Genomic DNA, 24,620 nt, shown 5'->3' with positions numbered 1-24,620 from the left:
TAGGCACTTTTCTCTGCCTTCAAAATCAGGATTCCAATAGGACAATAGTTGGCAAGTGGAATTGGTGGCTAACAGGTTCCTAATGGGGAGACATAGATCACACATTCTCCTGGCTAGCCATGGCCACCACAAATACCACATCACACTTAGAATAGCCCTTGGTTTCAGACCAGCAAGGCCAAATGTCGGGACTTTGTTCAGGATTAACTCTTCACTCAAGTGTCCACAATGAGGATGCAGCCAAGGCTGCTCAATAAGAACTGCCTTGGGGCAGGAGTCCTTCCAAACTCCCAGGCGAAATTCATCTATAAGAGTTTTCTCTGAAGTATAGGAAGACTGGCCCTAGAGAGGGGGGCGGGAGGGAAGGGGGTATAGTGTAGTGGTCTCAAGCTGCAGTGCCCAGAGCAGCAGCAGTATCGCCTGGAAATTTGCTAGAAATGCAAATTCTCAGACTCTATCCCAGACGTGTTCAATGGGAAACGCTGTGTCCATTTTTAATCTGTGGTGATAATCCACTCTAAGAATGTTACTTCTCTCCTCAGAAGAGACAGAAACTTTGAAGGCCCACTAGGGTTGTTCATTCAACCCTTCCGTGGGCCTGTGCCTCCTGCTCCACTTCTCTAGGACCAAGCTGTGTCACTTCTTAAGGGCCATGCATTCTCACTGGCTTCTGGAAAGTCATTACATGGCATAGAACAATTTGAGAATGAGCAAAAGAAGAACTGTCAGGTGTACTGACATGTGGCATGATGGGTTGTTTGCTTGGAGAAGCTAGGAGGAGGTGAATGGGACTGGATCTTCAAAGGAGATGCAAAGAGAAGAGATACCAGACTTCTGGAATATTACTGGAAGACTACATTTTAGTTATTCCAGAGGAGGACAGTCATGCTCAAGGCTTTGATCTAGGTGCCATGAGGAGCAGCAGAAGACAGAAAATGAAGGAACTCCAACAGGGAAGCAGTTGGACAACAATGCACTTCAGTTTAGCACACTGTTTATTGAACATCTACTCAGTACCGTGAGAGCAAAAACACAGTGCTGAGCAGTGGTAAGAATGTAGACCCTGTAGCCAGATGGCCTGGCTTTTTATTGCCACGTGACGTGATGTTCATCCAGTAGTAGCTATGTAGCCTTGCCTGCTGTTATACAGGTAGCATCTCATCTTAGTGGTCATAGTCTTGCCTCTGGTTGCCCAGTGGCAGTATCATCCATGATGCTGCTTACTCGTGGAGTGAACTTAACGAGTTAAGCCTTTCCATGCCTCTCTCTCCTTATCTATAAAGCAGGAACAGTGACAGTACCTACTTCAAGCTTTATGAGGAATAAATGAGGTAACATAGGACTGTGCTTAGAATAGCGCCTGGTGCATACCAAGGTCTCAGTAAACATTAGTCATGATAGCTCTTTTCTCCCACAGCAGAAACAGTGTCTGAGCAAAGGCCAGCTTCCCAGAGTTAAGATGTCCAGACAGAGTGGCCTGAGTTGCTAAAAGCAGAAACTTGCTTCCATCGTGACTAAATTACAGGCTCAATACCCACAGTCAAGTCAGAGTGGCAGGAGGTGGCTGGATGGTCACAGGGTGGGAATGATGACACCATTGCCTGTCTTTAGCCAAAACAGAGCCCCTGAATATGCAGACAACCTTGCTGTCCTCCAGAACACGCAGATGTTTTGGCCTAAGTGCTGGAATAGGCTCTTGGAGCCCACTCAAATGTGGAGAAATATTTAGATCCAATTGAAACCACTCCAGATTGTTGGCTCTTATTTTAGATAAACAGGATAAGCAAATTTGGCTTAAATGAGAACTGGTAATAAATACTCTCTTTTCCTGTTTTTCTATTTCTTCAAAGTCAAATTCTCCAAGTCTAAAGGTCTCATGGAGTGTCTGAAGGGTTTCTGGAGCTTGCTATTATTTGGTTAATAACAAATTCTTTATGTTATGTAGACCTTTCATGTATGTGTGATGTTCACAATACAGCTAGGATGAAAGTACAACAGGTGCGCTTACCCTCATACTAGACAGTTGGAAATTGAGGCCTTGTGAGCATAGGTTTGTATTGAGATTTATGGCCATTTCTAGTGAGGGACAATGGGTATAAACGCAGCAGTCTAGGAATGCACAACTCTTCCTATCACTGACTAATTGGATCCCTCTTTCAGTACATTACTCCTCCAAACATTCCCCCACCACAGATTTGGTTGAAGATACCCAGAGACACAGACCTCCCCACACGTCAGCAGTAAACTTGTGGCCTTAGGCAAAGAGCAGAGTAACTCATTCCAGCAAAGACCGAAGACCCCTAATCATTCTATCACCACTACCTCCCTTCCACACCAATCACTGAATGCTGGTTCTACACATGTTCTCATATCTCTGGTCACAAAAGAGGTATATATCTTCTGTCTCCTAAAATAGGCATTTGAGAAGGGGGCAGAATGAAATATTTTTTAAAATATTTAAAAGAACTACACACATTTCTGAAGAAAGTCAACTTCGTATACTAACAGGACAATATGCAAGTATTAAAATGAAAGAAGAATTCATGTTGTACTGTGCAACTTTTCAAGCACACCTGGGCAGGAAGATACCACAGTCATGGAGAAAACGAGCTATACAAAGTACAAATGTGCAGATATATTAATATATTTTGGTGTGCTCCATTTCTTTACAGAAGTGAATACGCAAATTGAACCTTTCTTCCCATCATGTGAAGTCATGAAATCAACTAAAGACACCAAAGTACTTTTACCATGTAACACTCTTCTAAATTTAGACCAGTGAGCACCAACACTATTTTGTTAGGCAATTAGACAACAGTTTAACAAGAGGTGCCTAATATGTGTAATTTTTTATCCGTGCTTCTCCACTGGAGGCCGGGAAGGAGACCACACAGTGCCTGTCTTTGTGCATCCAGTTGTCCCGCATGAGAACAGGAATCTAGCCAAGGGTCATCAATTCTCCCTTTCAAATATGTGTAATTCCTCTTGGTCTTCTGATACCACCCTAAGCACTAATCCAGGCCCTCCAGCATCCCTTTCTCCTGCCCTGACCAGCCTCCAGCCTTTCTCTTTGCCTTGAATGGACCTTGGCCAGATTAATTTTCCTAAACCAGACGTGGACAAACCAGTGGTAGCAGCCAAGCTCCTCTGCCACAGGGACTCACTTGCACACTCTTGCCCTGCCACCTCTCAGCCGTGCGGACCATGGCTCCAGCAGAATCTGCTGCTGCAGCTAGAACAGCTTTGACGTGACTGTTCTGTCTACCTTACACCTGAGAGTCCCTACCCTCCTCCTCCTTCCTTGTGCCAGTTCCTTAAATTCCATTTCTTGACACCTCTAGTCTGAAGGGCTCTTCATTTCCAACTTCTAACCACAATAGAATTTGCCATGGCTCTATTTGCCACCATGCAGAGGGGAAAAAAAAAATTGTGCAAAAGAGTAAAGCCAATGCACAGAGAGAAGCTGAGCCAGGAAGTGTGTTTTACGTACAAGTCTAAGAATCTTTCAATCCTTTCTGAAATAAGGGTCAATTTTGGATCCATTTTTATTGATCAAATTGATCAAGTTTTATACAACCCTCCAACTGCAATAGCTAAAATAAGAATAAAAACAGTTTTAACAAGACAAAACCAATGTTGGCAAGAGTATTAAGCAAATGGAACTCTCCTATACTGCTAGTAGGAGGGTAAAGTGCTCAATCAGTTTGAGAAAACAACAGTAACTAAAGTTGAGCATACACTTCCTCCATGAGGCAGAGACTCCGACAAAGCAAGTGCTCAGATGCACCAGGGGTGACACACCAGAATGTTCAAGGCTACATGAACTGTAACAGCCAAAAACTAGAGACAATGCAAATGTCCATCAAGTGTAGAAGAAATAAATAACTTGCATGTTAATGCACTGACTTAAAATACAGCAGTGTAAATGAGTGAATTTAACTCATACCACGATATAGATAAATCTTACAAAGATAATTGAAGGAAAGCCAATCACAAAAAGAAAATGGGGTGCAGGTTAGAAAGAACATGAAGGGGTTTCTGAGATTCTGATAATGTTCTGTTAATTGAAATGGAGGCTGGTTACTTGGACGTGTTTGTTTTGTGGAAACTGATGAAACTGCACTTCTGATAAAGATAATTTACATGTGTAACAAATAAATTATATAAAGGTGTGTGTGAGAGAGAGAGACAGACCTACCGAGACCTAGACCCAGCCGGAGCACAGGGAAAGGAGGAAATAGTCCAGAGAGCATGAATAGCACCCGTAAGCACGGAGGGCTGGCTTCATGGAAGTGGGAGCTGTGCGTAGGCACAAGACCCCGCACGGATAGGATCCTGAAATTGGATCAATGCTCTAGTGTCGCTGTCTTACAACTCTTAATAATTTTTGAACCTGTCTTTTTTTTCTCACCCTGAGCCCTGCTGATTTCCTAGCCAATTCTGAGTACAGGCTTCTTGCCAGTTCCCAGTATATCTAGTCAATCTGAGAACAGGTCACGGAATTGAATTGAATTCAATCTCCAAAAGTGCTTTGGGATACCTTTTCTGGGAAACCATAACTGCAACCACCTTCGCTATAAAGCCCCTGAGAAGTCAGTTGACTTTAAATCCCACAGCGGTTCAACAAGGAGTGGGGAAGGGGTGTCGTGGAGGAAGCTGCTATGCTCTGAGTCCTGAAAAGGTTCCTGAATGAACCAGGAAAACCTCTAGGTTCAGCCACATACTAGAAGGAGCATAGCTTCCCCACTCTGCTGGTTACCCCATTTCTGGCTTCTTTTCCTATTAAGAGGTAGAATTACACGTTGGAGAACAACTGGACATGCTTATCTCAGCTCCCCCTTCTCCCTGTAAGGAACGAGCTTCTCTTGGGAAGCAGGCAGTCTCTGGTACACCTTTAGAGGAGGGTCTCTGCAGCATAGGAGAGAGGGGGCTGCCTTTTCAGGTGCCACCAATTTCAGGGGAGGGATGAGTGTGTTTAATTCTGGGGGCACTAACAAATGTAAAGCTACCCCCTCCGTCCTGGTTTTTACACCTAATAAAGGTGACATTTGGCTTAGACCTTCCTCTCCTTTGTCTTCATTTTCAAATCATTCAGAACCTGGGCAGGAAAAGGGGGGCTGACCAGATTTCTGACCTTCTAGAAAATTACTCACTTTGCCTTCTTTTTAAAAATGGCAGCAGAATTCTTGTGCAAGAGCCTCCTACAAAGTTTCACGACTACATTCACAGGATGAAAACCCCCTCCAGGCTGGCCTCTGTGTGCTTGGCTTCCAGGCAGGAAGCCATGCATCTTAGATAAAATAGCCTTCTCCTCTCTCCAAATACTAATGAGCTTGCTTCTCCTCTCCTCTCCTCTCCTCCCTCTCCCTGCTGGGTGCCTTTGCAGAGAGAAATCCAGCCTGCCATCACTGGACAGCCAGGCCACCAAGGTTACTGACTCTCCTTCAGTCCTAGCAGGTAGGCATCTCACCCCAAAATCGCTTCCCGCTAAATTAAATCCAATTTCATACCCTGGGTTGAGCAGCTGATACCACAGCTTGACCATTGCCTCTATTTTCTGCCTGAATTTTTCTCAGAGTTAATCTACTGAAGGCCCAGGAGGTTTTCTGGGGTTATTTCACATGAAAGGAAAAACTCTGATTTTCAACTGAGAATAGATAAAATTCCCAGAGTACACCTCACTCAAATAACTGCTCTTTCTGCCTCTGGGTAACCAGTCTGGTAATGGTACTCAATTTCCATTAGCTCCAAGGAATCTTTTTCTTCTCATGTGATGGTAGCAATAAGAACTTTTTTTTGTTTACCTGTTATCAACCTACAGAGTTCCAAATATGAGCCCTGCATTTTTGTCACTTGCTCATTTTTTTGAGAACTTGTCCCTCAATGACGACTTCTACTCATGGGAACTTTAACCTGCATAATTTCATGCCTTCATTCATTCATTATCTGCTTATTCATTCAGCAACATAGCACTAAGTGAACATTCATTTTCTCCTATCCTACTATTCTGCAAACCTTTATGTTCTTCAGTGCCTTCTTCAGAGTACCTCTCCCAAAAAATCGTCTTCCTCGATTAAGTCCATCTTATTCTGATGAGAGCCCTCTGATCAGATTGATTTCTTCTGTGCCTACTGTTAACAGCTTAGTCTGAAGCAAACTGCTTCAGCTGCTTATTACCAAACTCCCAGTTCTAACACCCATGGCTTTCCCCACACACCCTTAAGCTGTACTCATATCCACGGATCTTCAAATGGGGAGGAGGAGTGGCAGTGAATAAGTCTAAAAAGAAGGTCCTCAAAGGTTCTTTGTAGTTTATAAAAAGCATATCCAGTATTTTACTATATTTCAAATAATACTTGTATTGATTTTTTCAAAACAAGCTATAGTTTGGAGTGTAGTTTGATAAAATATCCCTGAGCTATGGGAATATAAAAAAATACAATAATTCTCAGTGGGGACATGTCCCTGTAGGAAATGACTTCCTGAGCCAGGAAGGCAAGGTTTTTCTATCCGTTTGTCCCAGAAGTACTAGGTCCTCTCGGCTACCAGAACAAGTTCCATGTTTCGTACACCTTTGTTCTAACTCTTTACCTAGAATGCCCTTCCCTCTCCCCTATGAAATCCCACCTGTTCTCAGTGAGCTATTACAAACATTACTACATACTTTGACTTCCTTGATTCTACTAACTATAGGTGACCTTTGTTCTGAATGCCCTATAAGATGCCTCACCTATGGCTCAAATTGCACTATGGAAAATATTAATACGATTTTATCCACCCACCTTCATGACCATAAGTTTCTTAAGGGTACTCATCCACAACAAGTAGGACTTTTACTCCAGAACTTTAAGATACAGCAAAAATCATTCTTTCTCTAAGCCAAATTAAATTAGTTCTAAGCTTTACCACCTGACTGGAGAAGCATTAAAGTTCAGTCTTTGGTGGGCTCCCTCCTCACATCTGCCCTTCTCTGCCCTCCTTCCACCATCATGAGACTATCCATCAATACTGGGTTTATGTGGAACCAGGTAACATGAACAGGGAGCTTCTCAATTGAGTAGTATCAGCTTTGACGCTCCCTTTCCAAGCCCACATGCGTAAGTTGAAGGTAGTGGTCCCAAGACCTCATGCTCATATCCAAAGTCTGGGCTAAACCTCTTTCAACAAGGCAAACTTGGTCTCTTCTGAACCCCATATCGTTCACCCTCTTTGATATTGACTATGTTCTAGCGTCTCCCTTGGCATCTGTTTTGTACATACTTACCCACGTCACTGAGGCCCACCTCCAAACCTGAAAGGTAGAAATCATCTTCGTCACTTTTTTATCTCCAGCCAGTAGCTAGTGTAGTGCCTTAAATTTAAGGTATTGAAAGAATGGTTAATCATCTTCTGTTCTTTCCTCTTCAATCCCAAGAGATACTTTGTGTAGCATACAACCCATACCGTAGAATTCAGCCCAAATATTTCTCTGTTTCAGAGGGAAACTGTCCTCTGTCAGCCACTGATATGACACCCAGTAAATTTCTTACCTGTTGTCGTAGCCATTTGCATCATTACATAATCATGTTTGTTTGTGCCACTAGGTGACAAGCTCCATAGGGCAAGAGTGCCATCTGTTTTTGCTCTCTGTATTCCCCGTCTAGAGGTCTGATATCCAGTAGCCATGCAAATACATAATGACTTACATAATAATGATCTTGTCCCCCTACTATCAAGGTGTTTCTCTTCCAGCCATGCTTTTGGTTTCCAATATGTCCGAAGCCAAGGGGTAACAGTTCTCCCCTAAGGTAAAAGAACAGAGTCCTCCCACTCCAGGACCTCCCTCGAGAAGCAGAGAGGCTCAAGATCCTCATCCAGCTCGAAGCCATATTCCACCACCTCCACCTCACCTTCATGCCTCTGTCCTGTTTGGAAAATTTCCTACTTTTTCAACTTTTTCTGCTTCTAAGAGAGGTCCATACAAGCTTGAGTAAGAATTACAGTTTGCTCACATTTGCACGTAAGAGCCCATTAGGGACCATTCAGGCCATTCCCTAAGTACTATTTTCTACCATGAGCGTGTATAGCAATATGGATTTTAACATGTTCGAAAGTAGCAAAGAATTAATGTTCTGGACACTTGAGAACTACCAGTTGTGTGAATGGCATTGAACACATTGTAGACTAGTCTAGGGGACTGTGAGGAACCTGGTTTCTCAGTACTCATGGAGAAGATCTTAGTTATTTAAAGTTTGAATGGCCCTCTTCTAAAAAAAAAAAAAAACTAGGGTCTAGATCTGTACTTTCCCACACAGTAGTTGTTAGTCACCTGTGGTTATTTAAAATTCAATTAAAAATTGAATTTCTCCTTGGGTGCCTGGGTGGCTCAGTCAGTTAAGCATCCAACTTCAGCTCAGGACATCATCTCACAGTTCAGGAGTTCAAGCCCCCACATCAGGCTCTGTGCTAGGCTCTGTGCAGGGCTTTGTGCTGACAGCTCAGAGCCTGGAGATTCTGTGTCTCCCTCTCTCTCTGCCCCTCCTCAATTCACACTCTGTCTCTCTGTCTCATGAAAATAAATAAACATTTAAAAAATATTAAAAATTAAAATTCTCAGTCTCACTAGTCACATACCAAGCGCTCAGTAGCCACATGTGGCTGGTGGCTACCACAATGAACAGTGCTCTATCACATTTCAGTGCAGAAAGTTCTATGGAACAGCACCACTCGATGTGCCTTGAGCACACACCAAGTTGAGAACTCATCTCTGCAAGAGGACTTGCATTGAAATAGGAAATGTTCAGTCAACAACTACCTTCTTTCCTATGTGCCAGATTCTGTTGTACCTGCTTCACACACAGCATATCATTATATCTTCACAACTTGACAGATAAGTAGTATATTCCTACTCTTCTAAACTCATTTTCTAGTGCTATCATTGCAGAATATCACAGACATCATGGTTGTGTTTGATGGAAAACAGAAGACCAGTACACTGAGTCAGACGAATGACTCTACTTACTTCCCCTTTCTTCCTCTTTGTCCTCTGACCATTTGGGCATAAATGCCTCATAATGAGAGATGGGTTATAACTCCAAGCCCAGAGGGACAGTAATGTGAGTTATCATGCCCAGAAACCTGTCTGAAAGAGCAGCCTCCTAGGTGGGGAATGAGCAGCCACCGCACAGAGCAGGGTCAATGTGGGGTAGCATATGGCTCAGATTGAAACAGTTCAGGGATGCCATCATCACCCACTGGGAATTTTGTGATGAAATATGCTAATTACCAAATCAGTATGATGGGCAGGGAGTAAGAAGCATCAATTCTCCTCCACATAAATAAAAATAACATGCAGTCAGCTCTCTATTAAACACAGAAACTGGAGCAGGGAGAAGATAGTCAATTAGAGTTATAGATAAATCCAAAGCTTTTCTTTAGCAAGTGAGATCATTTTCAGAGGCTTCAAAACTGATTCTAATGAAATAAACAGAGATGGAAATTTTGAGACTGCAACACACACACACACACACACGCACACACAGATTGACTTGGGAAGATCCCATGGGAACCAACCCAGATACCCATTCAGGCTTGACATGCTCCTGCCGAGCCTTTAGACATCATGTTCATAAACTCACCACTCTTTCAGGACCTTTGGGCTTAATGCAAATTAATTAAACTGCCATGCAGCTCATTTGACCATTATTGAGATTTTAAAATAATTAAGAGTGAAAGCAACTGATTAAAGCCTTTCCAGGCTACTGTAGTGGTTTATGACTTATATAAGTTCCATATTAATGTTACTCCTCAGTGACTGCAGATTAGCTGGGGGGATATTCATTAAGATGGAATAAAGAGGCAACAGTAGCCATGACACTCTTTTGTTTTGTATCCCCTGACAGCTTTCCAGGGCATCCAATGTGAAGGCAAAAAATTACCATACTATATTTTGATAGCATTTTACAAATAGGATAATATTATTTGCCCCATTTGATCCTCCCTGTAATTCTATGAATTTGACAAGGCTGTTGTTACTCTCTTTATTTTACACAGAAAGAAACTAAAGCTCCAACAAGTTAGGAGCTTCACACAGATAGTAAGAGCAGGAACATAGTCAAATACCAGGGCTAACTCCCAATCCAGTGTTCCTCCAGTACACTATGGTGCCTCTCTTTCTTAAGGATCATGCTTCTCCAAAGGCAGTTGGAACCAGTCTATAATTCCTAAAGAGATAAGTTCATTACTTTGGCTTCAAGCAAGGATTCACATATTAAAATAGAGAAGGATTTTCACTGAGGGAAGAAGAGAAATATTTTTGCTGTGTTTTCCCCTTAACATTCTATTAAAACTACAGTAAGAAAAGAAAACAGAAATAACACCATTTTATTTTTTTAATTTCATTTATTTATTTTGAGAGTGAGAGAGGAGGGGAGAGGCAGAGAGAATAAGAGAGAATCCCAAACAGGTTCCACAGTCAGCATGCAGCCTGACCCAGGACTCAAACCCACAAATCATGAGATCATGATTGAGCTGAACTCAAGAGTCGGATCCTTAACTAACTGAACCACCCAGGTGCCCGAATAACACCATTTCAAATAAGGAAGCAAGCTCACAGCCAAAGCATAATGAAGTATACCTTGCAAATATTCCAAGATCCGAGTCTACCTGAGGGAATATGGTAAGAGTCATCCTACATACCTCAGACAAGGGTATTCCAGAAATTGGGGCTATAGTTACATTTAGGAAGAATACAGGATTTGTTGAATGGACACATACACAAAGGGCACTTTTAGGCTGCTGGAAGCATTCTTTACCTGGTTAATGATTAGATAGATATGTTTACTTTATATACTTAAGGTTGGTGTACTTTCATGAGTATTATACTTCAGTAAAAAAAAAAAAGATATATTTCATTGCCATAAAAGTCATAGTCAATGATCTTACCATTAAAGATCCAGGGTCAAAGACAATCGTCGATAAGATAGAGGACAATTCTATTAACTGAACACCTCTATCAGTTGAACTCCACAGAGCTCAGTTCTTCAGAAGGGCTAGGAGAGGGGAATCTGAAAGAGAAACGCTGCCAATAAACTATTCTGGTTTTTAAATTTTTTGATATAAATTATTTTTTAAGATGTAATTGACATAGCCATAAAATTCACCTTTTTAATATAAATCCTATAGGCTTTGCACATATTTTTTCCCACTCAGTAGGTTGTGTTTTCATTTTATGGTTGGTTTCCTTTGCTGTGCACAAGTTTTTTTTTGTTTTTTAAATGTTTTATTTATTTCTAGGAGAGAGAGAGAGACAGAGTGAGCAGGGGAGGGTCAGAGAGAGAGGGAGTCACAGACTGAAACAGGCTCCAGGCTCTGAGCTGGCAGTCAGCACAGAGCCCGACACAGGACTCGAACCCACAAACCATGAGATCATGACCTAAGTGAAAGTCGGACGCTTAACTGACTAAGCCACCCAGGCGCCCCTGCTGTGCACAAGTTTTTAAGCTTAATGTCCCACTTGTTTATTTTTGTTCTTATTGCTTTGGTGACCAATCTGGAAAAAAAAAAGTCAAATCCAAGACACATGTCAAGGAGCCTAACACCTATGTTTTCTTCTAGGAGTTTAATGTATACTTTCAAATCTTTAAACTGTTTCAAGTTCGTTTTTCTGTCTGGTGTAAAATAATGGTCCAGATTCATTATTTTGCATATGGCTATCTAGTTTTCCCAACACCATTTAATGAAGAGACTATCCTTTCCCCCATTGTATATTCTTGATTCATTTGTAATTAGCAAATTGATCATATATGCATGAGTTTATTTCTGGGTTCTCCATTCTATTCCATCAATCCATATGTCTGATTTTATGACAATACCATACTCTTTTGTTTACTGTAGCTTTGTAATATAGTTTGAAATCAGGAAGTATGATGCCTCCAGGTTTGTTTTACTTTCTCAAGACTTCTTTGGCAATTTGGGATCTTTTGTGGTTCCATACAAATTAAAGGATTTTTTTATTTATCTGTGAAAAATACCATTGGAATTTTGGTTGGGATTGCATTGAATCTGTAGATTTTTTTGGGTAGTATGGACATTGTAAAAACATTAATTCTTCCAGTCCATAAACACAGAATTTTATTCCATTTATTTGAATTTTCTTCAATTTTTTCACCACGTTTGTATAGTTTTCATAGTACAGGTTAGTTATTTCCTTTGTTAAAGTTATTCCTAGGCATTTTATTCTATTCTTTTTAATGCTTTGGAAATGAGATTGTTTTCTTAACTTCTCTTTATGATAGTTTATTATTAGTATGTACAAATTTTTATATTGATTTTATATCCTGCAGTTTTACTGAATTGATTTCTTAGATTCAACAGTTTTAGATAGTGCTTAGGGTTTCTACATAACATCATCTCATCTGCAAATAGTGGCATTTTTAATTCTTCCTTTCCAACTTGGATGACTTATATTTCTTTTTCTTGTCTAATTGCTCTGTCTAGGACTTCAAGCACAATGTTGATGAAAGTGACCAGAATCAGCATCCTTATCTTGTTACTGACCTTAGAAGGAAAGCTTTCAGCTTTTTACCGTTGAATATGTTGTTAGCTGTGGGCTTGTCATATATGGCCTTTATTATGTTAAAGTATATTCCTTCTAAATCCATTTTGTTGAGACTTTTTACAATAAATGGATGTTGAATTTTGTCAATGCTTTTACTGTATCTATTTAGATCATAGGATTTTTATTCTTCGTTTTGTTAATGTGATGTAGTATTATGTTGATTTTCCGATGTTGACCATCCTAGCGTCCCTAGAATAAATCCCATTTGATTACAATGTATGATCCTTTTAATAGATTGTTGAACTTAGCCTGCTAATATTTTCTTAAGGATTTTTGTATCTATGTTTGTCATGAATATTGGCATCTAATTTTCTTATCTTGTATCATTTTTGTCTGGTTTCAGTATGAGGATAATGCTGGGTTTCTAAAATGAGTTTCCAAAAAAATTTTTAAATGTGTTTGGAAGAGCTCTCATCTTCTATTTTTTATCAAGAGCTTGAGAATGATTGGTATTAATTCTTCTTTAAATGTTTGGTAGAATTCGTGAGTGAAACTGTCTGGTCCAGAAATTTTGTTTGAAGGTTTTTGATTACTTATTCAATTTCCTTACTAGTAATTGATCAGACTTCTATTACTTCATGATTTAGACTTGGTAAGTTGTATGTTTCTGAGAATTTAGCTATTTGTTCTAGGTTGTCCAATGTGTTGGTACATAATTATTCATAATAGTTTCTTTGTGATCTTTTGTATTTCTGTGGTGTCATTACCTCAGTGTCCTCTCTTCCATTTGATTTTGTTTTCTAGTCTTTTTTCTTGGTGAGTCTAGCTAAATATTTGTGAATTTTGTTTATCTTTTCAAAGGGCCATTTGTGAGTTTTATTGACTTTTTCCTATTGCCTTTTTAATCTCTGCTTCATTTATTTCTGCTCCAATCTTTGTTATTTCCTTCCTTCTACTAACTTTGGGCTTTGCTTTTTCTTTTCTTAGTTTCTTGTGGTGTAACATTAGATTGTTTATTTGAGATTTTTCTTGTTTCTTGAGGAAGAGTAAATCTTACTAGAAAGCTAAGTATATAGTAAAAGCAGTGGATTGATATTTTATAAGGCTAGTATGAAGTTTAAAAGTAGCTATAATTACAATAGTTAAGAGATACACAAGATAAAAAGATGTAAAATCTGACATTGAAAACATAAATGTTTTCAATCACTGTGAAGGGCTAGTGCTACAAGTGCTTTTGCTACATCCCATAAGTTTTGGTATGTTCCATTTTCATTTATCTCAAGCTATTTTTAAATTTCTCTTTGGATTTCTTCTTTGGCCCATTAAATATTTAGTAGGTGGAACTTACTAGTTTTCTTCCCATAATTAATTTCTGGTTTCATACCAGCAGAGCTGAAAAAGATGTTTGAAGCTATTTAAACCCTTTTAAATGTGCTAAGACTTGGGTTTTTTTTTTTTTTGTCTAATCTATGATCCATCTTGGAAAATGGTCCAGGTACACTTTGAATAGGTAATCTGCTTTTGGATGGAAGTTATCTATAAATACTTGTAAAGTCCATCTGTTCCAATGTGTCATATACAGCCAATGTTTCCTTATTGATTTTCTGTCTGGATGATTTACCCATCAAGGTAACTGAAGTATAAAATTCCCCTACTATTATTGGCTTTCTGTCTACTTTTCTTTTTAGTTCTGTTAATATTTGCTTTATATATTTGGGTGCTTTATATTGGGTGCATAAGTATTTTAAAATGTTATATCCTCTTTTATTATTATGTAATACCCTTCTTTATCTCTTTTTACAATCTTTGATTTAAAGTTTATTTTGTCAGTTGTAAGTATAGCTACTCCAGCTTTCTTTTGCTTTCCATATGCATGGAACATCTTTTTACATCCTTTCACATTCAGCCTGTGTGTGTCCTTACATCTAACATGAGTCTCTTGTCAGCAGCATATAGATGAGTCTTGGTTGTTTTCTTTTTTTTTTTTTTCTTTTTAAATCAATCTATGTCTTTTGATTAGAGAATTTAGTTCATATACATTTATAGTAATTATTGGTAGTTGTGTGTTTATCCCATTCTGTTCATTGTTTTCTGTTTCTTATAGTTCATCTCTGTTACTGTCTTGTTCTCTTCCTTTGTGGTTTTATGCCTTTCGTTAGTGTTATATTTCTTTCCCTTTATTTTTGTGTATTTATTACAGGTTTGTGATTACCCTGAGGCCTACATATAATAACCTATAACAGTCTTATGTTTTTGATGTCAGATTTTACATCTCTTTATCTTTGTATATCTTAACTAATTATTTAATTATAGCTATTTTTTACCACTTTTGTCTTTTAAACTTCATACTAGCCTTATAAGTTGATCAATCCACTACTTTTACTATCTATATGTTTACCTTTCCAGTAAGATTCACTCTTCCTTAAATGTTTCTTGTTACTAATTAGTACTCTTTCTTTCCTGATTAAAGGAGCCTCTTAACCATCCCTTGTAAGGTTGATTTAAGGGTGGTAAACTTCTTTCTTTAGCTTTAGCTTATCTGAAAAACTCTCTTTCTCTTTCCTTCAATTCTAAATGATAACTTTGCAGGATAAAGTCAGTTGTTTTTTTCCTCTTTCAGCACTTTGAATATGTCATGCCACTCTCTTCTGGCCTGCCAAGTTTCTGCTGAAAAATCTGCTGATTGTCTTATGCAGGTTCTCTTATTTTTCTCTTGCTGCTTTTAAGATTCTCACTTTGTCTCTAACTTTTGAAATTTTAATTATATTGTGTCTTGGTGTGGGTCTCTTTGGGTTAATCTTATTTGAACTCTCAGCTTGCTACATCTGGATATCTGTTTCCGTCCCCAGATTAAGGAAGTTTTAAGACATTATTTTTTCAATAAGATTTCTGCTATTTTTTCTCTCTCTTCTCCTTCTGAGATCCCTATAATGTGAATGATATCCCATTTGATATTGTCCCATAAATCCCTTGGGCTACCTACTTTTTCCCTCCCTGCTCTGATGGGTGAATTCTACTGACTTGTCTTCAAGTTGTCTAGTCCTTTCTTCTGTTTCATCTAACCTGCTGCTAGACTTTCCTAGTGTACCTTTCGGTTCAATTATTGTAATCTTTAGTTCTGTGACTTGTATTTAGTTCTTTCTTCATTGTCCAACTCTTTGTTGAAGTTCTTACTGTGTTCATGTATTCTCCCCAGTTTGGTAAGCATCTTTATGACCATTACTTTGAGCTCTTTTTCAGGCAAATTACTTTTTTATTGTTTTCTTAATGTTTTGTTAAAAGTTTATTTTACTAAATAAAATATTTAATAAATTTTATTGAAATTTTTAAATTAAAGTTTTATTATGGTAAAGTTCTTTTTCCTGAGGTTTTATCTTATTCTTTCATTTAGAACATATTCCTCTGTTTCTTCATTTTGCTTGACATTCTGTTCATTTCTATATAGTAAATAAAACAATGACCTCTCCTGATCTTGAAGGAATGGTCTCATTTATGAGATGAGACTTGTCATTCAACCCTGACCTGGCTCTTTGTCTTCTCTCCAATCCTTGGGCATGTCCAAGCAGTCTATTATGTTTTTAATGGCTCCCAGTGGTTGAGCATGTGCCAAGATCTCTCACTGTCCCTAAAGGTAGGATCTCAGCACCTAGATTTAGTCTGTTTGGAAGCCAGATCCTCTGACCGCAGCTTTGGAAAAATATGCAAATATATACATTCCTATGGGACCATGAGCATGAGCCCTATTGGCCACCAGAGCCACGTAATCAGGAGACATCCCCTGATTGTAGCAGCATCCATAGATCTGGAGTTCCAGACATTAAAACCAGACATGTGTGTAAGCTCCCCTCCAGGAGATATCAGTGCTCTGGATCCTGTTAGAAAGAAAGTGCAAAGATAGCACCCACTTTTCTAGGTACCTAGAGAGGATTATAGTCAACCTATACATGTGTGCCTTTCACAGTGTTGCCATGAAGGTCACCTAATAGGAACTCTTTCACAGAAATACTGAGTGCCTCATCTGTTGCTTCTTTGTAGTGCCCTGGGGATGGTAGCTAGGTAAGAGCTCTTTCTCCATGTGTTTCAGTCTTGTGGGACCTACAAATGATAAGCCTGGATGACCATCACAGCCAGGAAATCTAGAGGTATTCCATGGTGGCAGCCAGAAAATTCAGCATTCTAAATATGAGTATGAGTTCCTTTTCAGGGGATACTGGTGATCTGAAGTGAGGCACATGGAAATCACAAACCCACTAGCCTCCATTGGCTTTCAAAGCTAGATATCTTGGGGGCTTGTCTCACGGGTGCAGATGATTAAAGTTGTTGTACCTGATGTGGAGTTAAAGCCCTTTTCCCTTTGCGGAGAAGCTTGAGTTTGTGAGTTCTTTCCTGGTATGGTCACCACATCAAGGCATGTGGTTTATGGCAAGATTGTGTTGCAGCCTCTTCTATCAGCTTTGATGTGGGTTTTCTCTCATTCACCCAAAGTGGAGGAGTTGCTCCGTTAGTGCTTGGGTTTTTTTCAGTGAAAATTGTTCCAAATGTAGCCATAGATACAGTGTTTCCATGAAAGGAGGTAATTTCAGGATCCTCCTATGTCACCATCTTGAATTGGAACCTCTCATTTTTTTTATATTGCTAGATTAACTTGACAGTATTTTGTAAATAATTTTTTGTCTGTAGTCATAAGGGATATTAATCTATAGTTTTCTTACATTATCTTTGTCTTGTTTTAGAATGAATTGAGAGGTATTCCTTCTTCCTCTATTTTTTAGAAGACTATCTGAAAAATACGTATTGATTCTCTAAATGACTGGTAGAGGGGCACCTGGGTGGCTCAGTCGGTTAAGTGTCCAACTCTTTGATCAGCTCAGGTTATGATCTCGCATTTGAACCCCACATTAGCCTCTCTGCTGTCAACATGGAGCCTGCTTCTGATCCTTGCTCTCCCTCTCTCTCTGCCCCTCCCCTGATTGCTCTCTCTATCTCTCTCAAAAATAAATAAACTTTTAAAAATAAATAAAACAAAATAAATGATTGGTGGAATTCACAATGAAGCCATTTGGCTTTGGTTTGGGGGAAAGTTTTTGATTATTAATTCAATCTCATTATTTGTCCCTTTAGATGTTCTGTTTCTTCTTGAATCAATTTGGGTAGTTTTTTGTTTCTTTCTAGAAATTTTTCCAGTTTTCTAATTTGTTAGCATGTAATTATTCAGGGCCATATGATCATTTTTATTTCTGTAAGGTCAGCAGTGAGGCTCTCCTCTTTTATCCCTGATTTTATTAATTTGAATCTTCTCTCTTTTATTTCTTCATCTGTCTAGCTGAAAGTTTGTTAATTTTATTGGTCTTTTCAGAGAACCTCTGGACTAAACAAAAAGCAAGATTTATTTATTTTCGTGGTAAGAGTTCCCCAGGTAGAGAGGCTCCGTTTCAGCATTCAGCAGTTGAATGTCACAGCTCTGTGTCTGCCCTACGATTCTCATGTTGCCTTGGCCCCTGTTTGCCACTCCTCATGGCTGCCACCCTGCAGGTATCTGTGCAGATCTGATAATGTCCAGTAGAAGAGTAAAAAAAACCAACGAAGTATTTTCAAGGCTTTCCTACAGATCCTTTCCTGTATTTCATTGACAGAACTGAATCACATGCTCATCCCCAGTAGAGTCTCTAGCAAAGGAATAATGAAGACACACAGACAATGATGAGACCTGACCAAAGTTAGAACAAGAAAGAAGGCACCCAATACATCCTGCCTGAGGTTTAAACAGATAGTTAAACAAATGTAACTCTAATTCCTGACAATCTTTCATAACTTTTAACTTAAAAAAAAATTTAAAGCACAAGCAGGGGAGAAGGGCATAGGGAGAAGGGGGAGAGGGAGGGAGAGAATCTCAGGCTGGCTCCACACTCAGCATGGAGCCTGACATGGGGCTTGATTCCATGATCCCTGGGATCTGAGTCCATATCAAGAGTTGGATGCTCAATCAACTGAGCTACCCAGGCACCCTGATTTTTCATAATTTTTAAATGAATTTTAGGAGGTTTTATTTTTTTAAGAAACTGATATCTCATGTTGGAAGAAACATTTAGCTAATGTTCAGCAATTATTTGGGATTCTTTTCTTCATATCAGTAACAATATATTTTAGTAATATGCAAAGTATAATCCTGAATTTTTAAAAATAAAAACAAAAAACTCATAAGGGGTAGTTGTTTTTACTCAAATATAAATATCCCTAGGAGAGGTTATATTACATAAATGTAAACTACCCATGGTTATTTTTTGTGTCATTATCAGCCATCAATATCTTGGTCTTAATTAGGCCAGGTTAGTTTATCTGTCATATTAGAAAGCAAAACAGAGCGCAGTTTGGAAAAAAAGAAGAATTTGGATAGTTTATAGAACTGGAAGGGATGTTGTGGTTGGGAGAGACACGGAGGGGTCCTGAGCTGCTCTCACATAGCAAGGAGCCAAGTGGGACAGGCACATGAGAGCTGGAAAGACGGTTTTCCTGTATCTCTCCATTCCAAATACACTCAGAAAGCCTCTGGTGGAACATTCGAGATCTCAACGACAGTATCTATTTAATATTGACAATATGGCCTCCGGCCGGAAGTTAATGATACGAGGATGAATACGACTTGGTTCCTGCCCTCAAGCACTCACAGTCTAATGGGAAGGATGAATTCCTAAAAAGCAATTTTGAGTTAACAATGGAGGTGAACCGTATGAGCTACAGCAGCTGCCCAGAGGGAGCGGTGATTAATTCAGTTTCAAAAGGCAGAGACAATTCTATAGAGTAAAAACAGAAATCACAGGATGTGTTCGAGTTCATCAAGTATACAGCAGAAGAAACGATTTTCCGGAAACTGAGCAGAGGTTTGAAGGAGCGTGACCTGCTTGGGGAACCGCAAGGCAATTGGCGTTGACACCAGTGTGGCCGTGGAAGGAAATAAAGCCAGAGCAGGGAGACGGGGAGACGGGGACTAGACCTCAGAGCATCTTTCTTGCCTTGCTAGGGAGAGTGAAGTTGCCCTATGGACCATGGGAGTCATGAAAGTTTATAAGTGTAGAAATGTCCCAATTCACATCTACCGCGAACATTCCAGATCAGGTCCAGTGGAAAGGACCATTAAAAGGATGGTGCAGATGATAGATGCTGGAACTAGTAAAGTCACAGTAAAAAAAACAAAAACAAAACAAAACAAAAACAAGTGAGTAAACAGGCGCTGACTGTCTGTGAGGTTTGGTGAAAAAGAGTAAAATATGCCACGTAGGCCTCTGCTTTGAGCAACTAGGTAGGTGTTTGCTGGAAGTAAGTTCAGCCCAAAGCACACTGAACCTAATGTGTTACTGGGCAAGCCAGGGAGGACTCACGTTTACCAACTGAGCATAGGTTTCTTCCCAAAATACGAATTTAGGAGGTGTCAGGTGGTGGCATCTCCTGAAGCTACCAGGGAGGGTCAAATTGCCTGGGGAGAGAAGAAAAACTGTGAAGGGACTGTAGAGGGGCCTCCACAATTCAGGAATTGTGTCCACAAAGGAGACAGAGCACGACAATCAGAGAGATGAGAAAAAACAGGTCATGCGTATCCAAAGGGTGAAAAAATTCCTCCAAGTGAATCATGATCTCTGTTAAAAATTATTTTAGAGGGGTACTGGGGTGACTCAGTTGAGCATCCAGCTTCAGCTCAGGTCATGATCTCGCGGTTCGTGGACCCCCACATGGGGCTCTGTGCTGACAGCTCGGAGCCTGAAACTTGCTTCGGATTCTGTGTCTCCCTCTCTTTCTGCCCCTTCCCTGCTTGTGCTCTCTCTCTCAGAAATAATAAGTGAATAAACTTTTTAAAAACTAAGAGAAAGAAGAAAAGAAGAAAGGAGAGGAGGAGGAGACCCATCCATGCATCATCGGCAGAATGTTCTCTAAGTGCCCCAAACTCTGCTGCGAGTTTCCCTGCCTGCCATTTCCCTGGGGAAGAGGGGGTGTGGGCAGATGAGATGCGTGTATGCGGGCCTGGAGGAGGGAGCAGCAGAAGCCTGGGCTGCTTCTAGCCCCCATCCTCCCCCATCTACCTGGCCTTGAGCAGGAGAGCTTTCGTGGTCAGCTTCGTACAGCAAGTGCATTCTCAAATGGAGGTTTCCAGCAACTAAATATTAGAAACGTTTCAACCTACTCACGAGTAGTCCTCTGCCTCCATCTGACTTCATGAGAAGGAAATCTGAGGCCCTCCCAGAGGCAGCTGAGGAGAAGCCTGAGCAATTGCCTCCTCTTTGATTCCACGCCGCCGTGGGCTCTGAGCTACGGCAGAAGCTTCGTGCAGCCTGCAGCCCAGCCTGCTTGCCCTGCGGTCTGGAGGAGGACAGACCTGTTTAGAGACCCCACACACAATCTATGAACACGGTTGAAGACACCATCCCAGTCAACCCCTTAGGGAATTGGGGGAAAACATAACTTTATCAAGAGTCAACTCAGTGCCAGGCACCAGATTAGGGCTACATGTCTGGCAGCTCATTACATAGCCACTGGGGTGTGTGGGTTCCTCTGCTGCAGACACTCAGGCGGGCGGCCCCTCTAAGACCATTTTCACTGTTAGTACATGGCAGACACCGGGTTTGATACCATGTCTGCATGTCCCGAAGCCCAGAATTTTTTCCTCTATAGTTTCTATTGTTTTTGTATGTTATAAACTTTTTTTTTTAAGTTTTATTTCTTTATTTTTGAAAGAGCATGCAAGCAGGGGAGGAGCAGAGAGACAGACAGACAGGCAGAATCCCGAGTATGTTCCTCACTGTCAGCACAGAGCCTGATGGGCTTGAACTCAAGAACCTATGAAATCGTGACCTGAGCCAAAATCAAAAGTCGAATGCTTAACCACTGAGCCAGCCAGGTGCCCCTTATTTTTGTGTTTTAACGGCTCATCATTCCTCAGATTCAAATATGCAGATGAGCCTGGGATAACAACGACATGCGTCCCAGTAATACTGTAATGTAGAATGCAAACAGAGTTGTTGTAGCTCAGATCATATTTCAAGGGTCTTAAGTTTCGTGACAAATCCTCTTTCTACATGAGACAACCCTTTCATAGAGCAGAGAGCCATTCCCTAATTTATCTCCAGTTTCGTGTGTCAGGTTTCCTTAAAGGGGAGCTCAGCTCTGCCACTAAAGAAACCGTATATCTTACAAAAGCACCAAATCCAGAGTCTCCCTTTGTTTTCAAGTGAGAGTGAGAAGGCAGAGCTGGCAGCTCTCACAGCGGCCCCTGGAGGGAGACCCCAGTGTTCTGATCTGGTCTCTGCAGGCAGCTTCTCCCTACTGAGGAGCCAGCCAGACCCCACGGCCACCTCCTGAGCCCACTCTATCAGGTCATTGCCGGCGTTGTCTCTGCGCGTTCTTGGGAGTGCTGGGGAAGCTGTGCTCAGTGCAGATCTGCCCCTGCCTTCTGGTCAGTGGAACCTCTCAGCAGAGAGAGGCTCCGGGAGACTGGGATGCATCACGCGAATGTGTCTGGGGAACGGACTCTTCTGCCTAAGCACAGCTCAAGTCTCTATAGGCGGGTTTGTTATTCCCTTACTCCACCCACCTCCAGGAATCAAACCGGTGAATTTGCTGGCAAGCACAGGACAGCTGCATCCACGCCCTCCCCTTGCTGCGCCTGTCCCGAATTCATGAGGAAGCTCTTGTGAGTCCCTGTGTACCCTCCTGGGCCGAGCCTGGGCTTACCTGGACAGATGCTGCCCTCTTTGCTTGGATTTCACTTGACAGCAGGCTCCTCTTTTGGGCTGGCCATCTGTGTCACCCACCAGATGTTTCGCCGTCTCCTCCTGAGCACAGTGATGATTGGACTTCGCAGCCCCTTTAAAGCCGGGCATGGGCATGGGACCGCTTCAGTCAAGAAGATGTAGGCGGAGGTGTTGTGTGTCATTTTGCAGGCAGAAACTTCAGGAGCCAGCTTTAGGAGCACTGAGGTAAAGCTGCTGTCAGCCTCGGTCCCTTAATGATACTGGACGGAGCTACTTGCCAAACTCCACGGGTCATGAGGCAAAAAAAAACAGCCAAATTGCTTCTTATGAGTTCATCTTTCCCATTATACTGTGAGTGCTCGAGGGCAGGAACCGAGTCAAGTCGTATTCATCTTTGCCTCCTGTGTAGCTGGCAATTATTTCTTGCACTTTCCTACCTCATGTGTTCACGTTTCCTTCCCTTCCATCGAGCCAGACCCCACCCCAGTGTCCTCTTCTCTTCCTCCCTTTCCCCTCCTCAGGCGCCCCTTCCACCCACCCCCTGCACCCTGCCAGGGCAGAACTGCCATGGCATGTTGTTGGCCATGTTCTCCACTCAGAGGGATTCTAGGCTCTTGGAGACAAAGACCTATAACCAACGCCAAGTTCTTTGTTTCACACCAGACTCCATATACAGATTTGAGTGCATAAGAGGTAATTAATAAATATTTGCCAGTTGACTGGTAATATGACCTTGGTTATTTTTTAATGTTTACTTATTTTTGAGAGAGAGAGAGAGAGTGCACAGGCATGAACAGGAGGGGGCAGAGAGAGAGGGAGACACAGAATTCGAAGCAGGCTCCAAACTCTGGCTGTCAGCACAAAGCCTGTTGCAGGGCTCAAACCCATGAACCACGAGATCATGACCTGAGCCAAACAAAGCCAGATGCTAAATTGACTGAGCCACCCCTGTGCCCCTGGCCTTGGTTATTTTAACTACAACTATTTATGAAGTGTCTGTGGAGTTCAGGTACTCAGTAATGAGAATAGTAACAACCATTGTATTAAATGAGCTGTTACCCTGTGCCAGCTCCTGTGATATGCACTAGAAATGCAGTATATTATTTAATCTTGTCGCCATATTATTACTGTCTCCCTTTTACAGATAGGTAAACCGGGCCGTGCCAGGCCAGGTTAAGTAACTTGCTCGTGTCACCCAGCTAGCATTCCTCAGAGCCAGAGTTTATATCTAAACCTGACAGGCTCTCAGAACTGTAAGTAGTCTTTTGAGGGGAGAAAAAAACCTTTTTAGACATCTGTATCCTTGGCTACTGTCTTAAGGTGCTTCAACTTCTCAAACATTTGGAGCCTTCCTTAAAGAGTGTGAGTCCAAGTTTGCCTGCTAGACATCGGAGGCTCTATTCCAGGACCTGAAATCGGCCACTAGGTGGCAATAAAAAAGTGTGTCTGAGACACAAAAGCCAGCAAGCCAGGGTGTTTCTAGCTTTAAGAGGCTTCCTAGAGATGAGCTGTGCAAACAGGGAGGCGAAGCTGCCCAGGAGGAAATAAGCCGAGGGTCAAAGAAATGGCCTGGAAAGCATATTTCCTGAGGTGGTGAGTGCTGATAGAAAAGGATAGCAATAAATCTGCACGCTTGTGTTTCTGTGAAAATCATAATCCTGAGAAATGCAGACTGTTTAAATACATCTGTTTACCAGAAGCACACAGACATCCCCAGGGGCGCTCCAAACACAGGAGAATTATAAGCACAATCACTGACAGCAAGGATGTCCAAACACCTTAAAAGTCCCTGTTGAAACGGCAGCTCTTAAATGATTCAACTGCCTCTTAGCCAAAACACATAGCAACAGCCATAAATACACTGTAATTAAGTTCACACTCAGAGCAAAGGAAACTTTGAAGATATTTCATTTAGTATCTCCAAGGAGTCCTAGATATTCTTCCCCACGAACGAGGGCATTGTCAAATTATTTAGCCAGAGCCAGCTGTGCATTATCTGAGAAAACACCTAGAGATTGCTGTGTGTTTCATAGGAAAGGGGACAGACCACTGGGCAGGACCACATCCTTGGCTTCAGGGTGCTGCTGGAGGCCTGCGTAGGGACCGTGTCCTGCACCCCCGCTGCTCCGAGTATGGCTCACAGAGCGCTTCCCAGCTGTGAATCGTCTGCCAGTACACAAGGAGATAAGCCCAGGATGTGAGAGCGAGCACTGGAAATTTGGATAGCAATAAGACCTTGCCATGACATTGGGGCTGTGAGCAGTTCAACAGGGTCAGACGTGCAGCTGAAGCACTACAAATGTGCTGGTGAGTCATGGGTGTCAGGAGACAGGAGCTAGCCC

This window comes from Crocuta crocuta, unplaced genomic scaffold (assembly GCF_008692635.1).
Source record: "Crocuta crocuta isolate KB4526 unplaced genomic scaffold, BGI_CrCroc_1.0 scaffold427, whole genome shotgun sequence".
Classification (NCBI taxonomy): domain Eukaryota; kingdom Metazoa; phylum Chordata; class Mammalia; order Carnivora; family Hyaenidae; genus Crocuta; species Crocuta crocuta.
The sequence above is the reverse complement of the archived record's forward strand: the minus strand, read 5'-3'. Positions refer to the sequence as shown.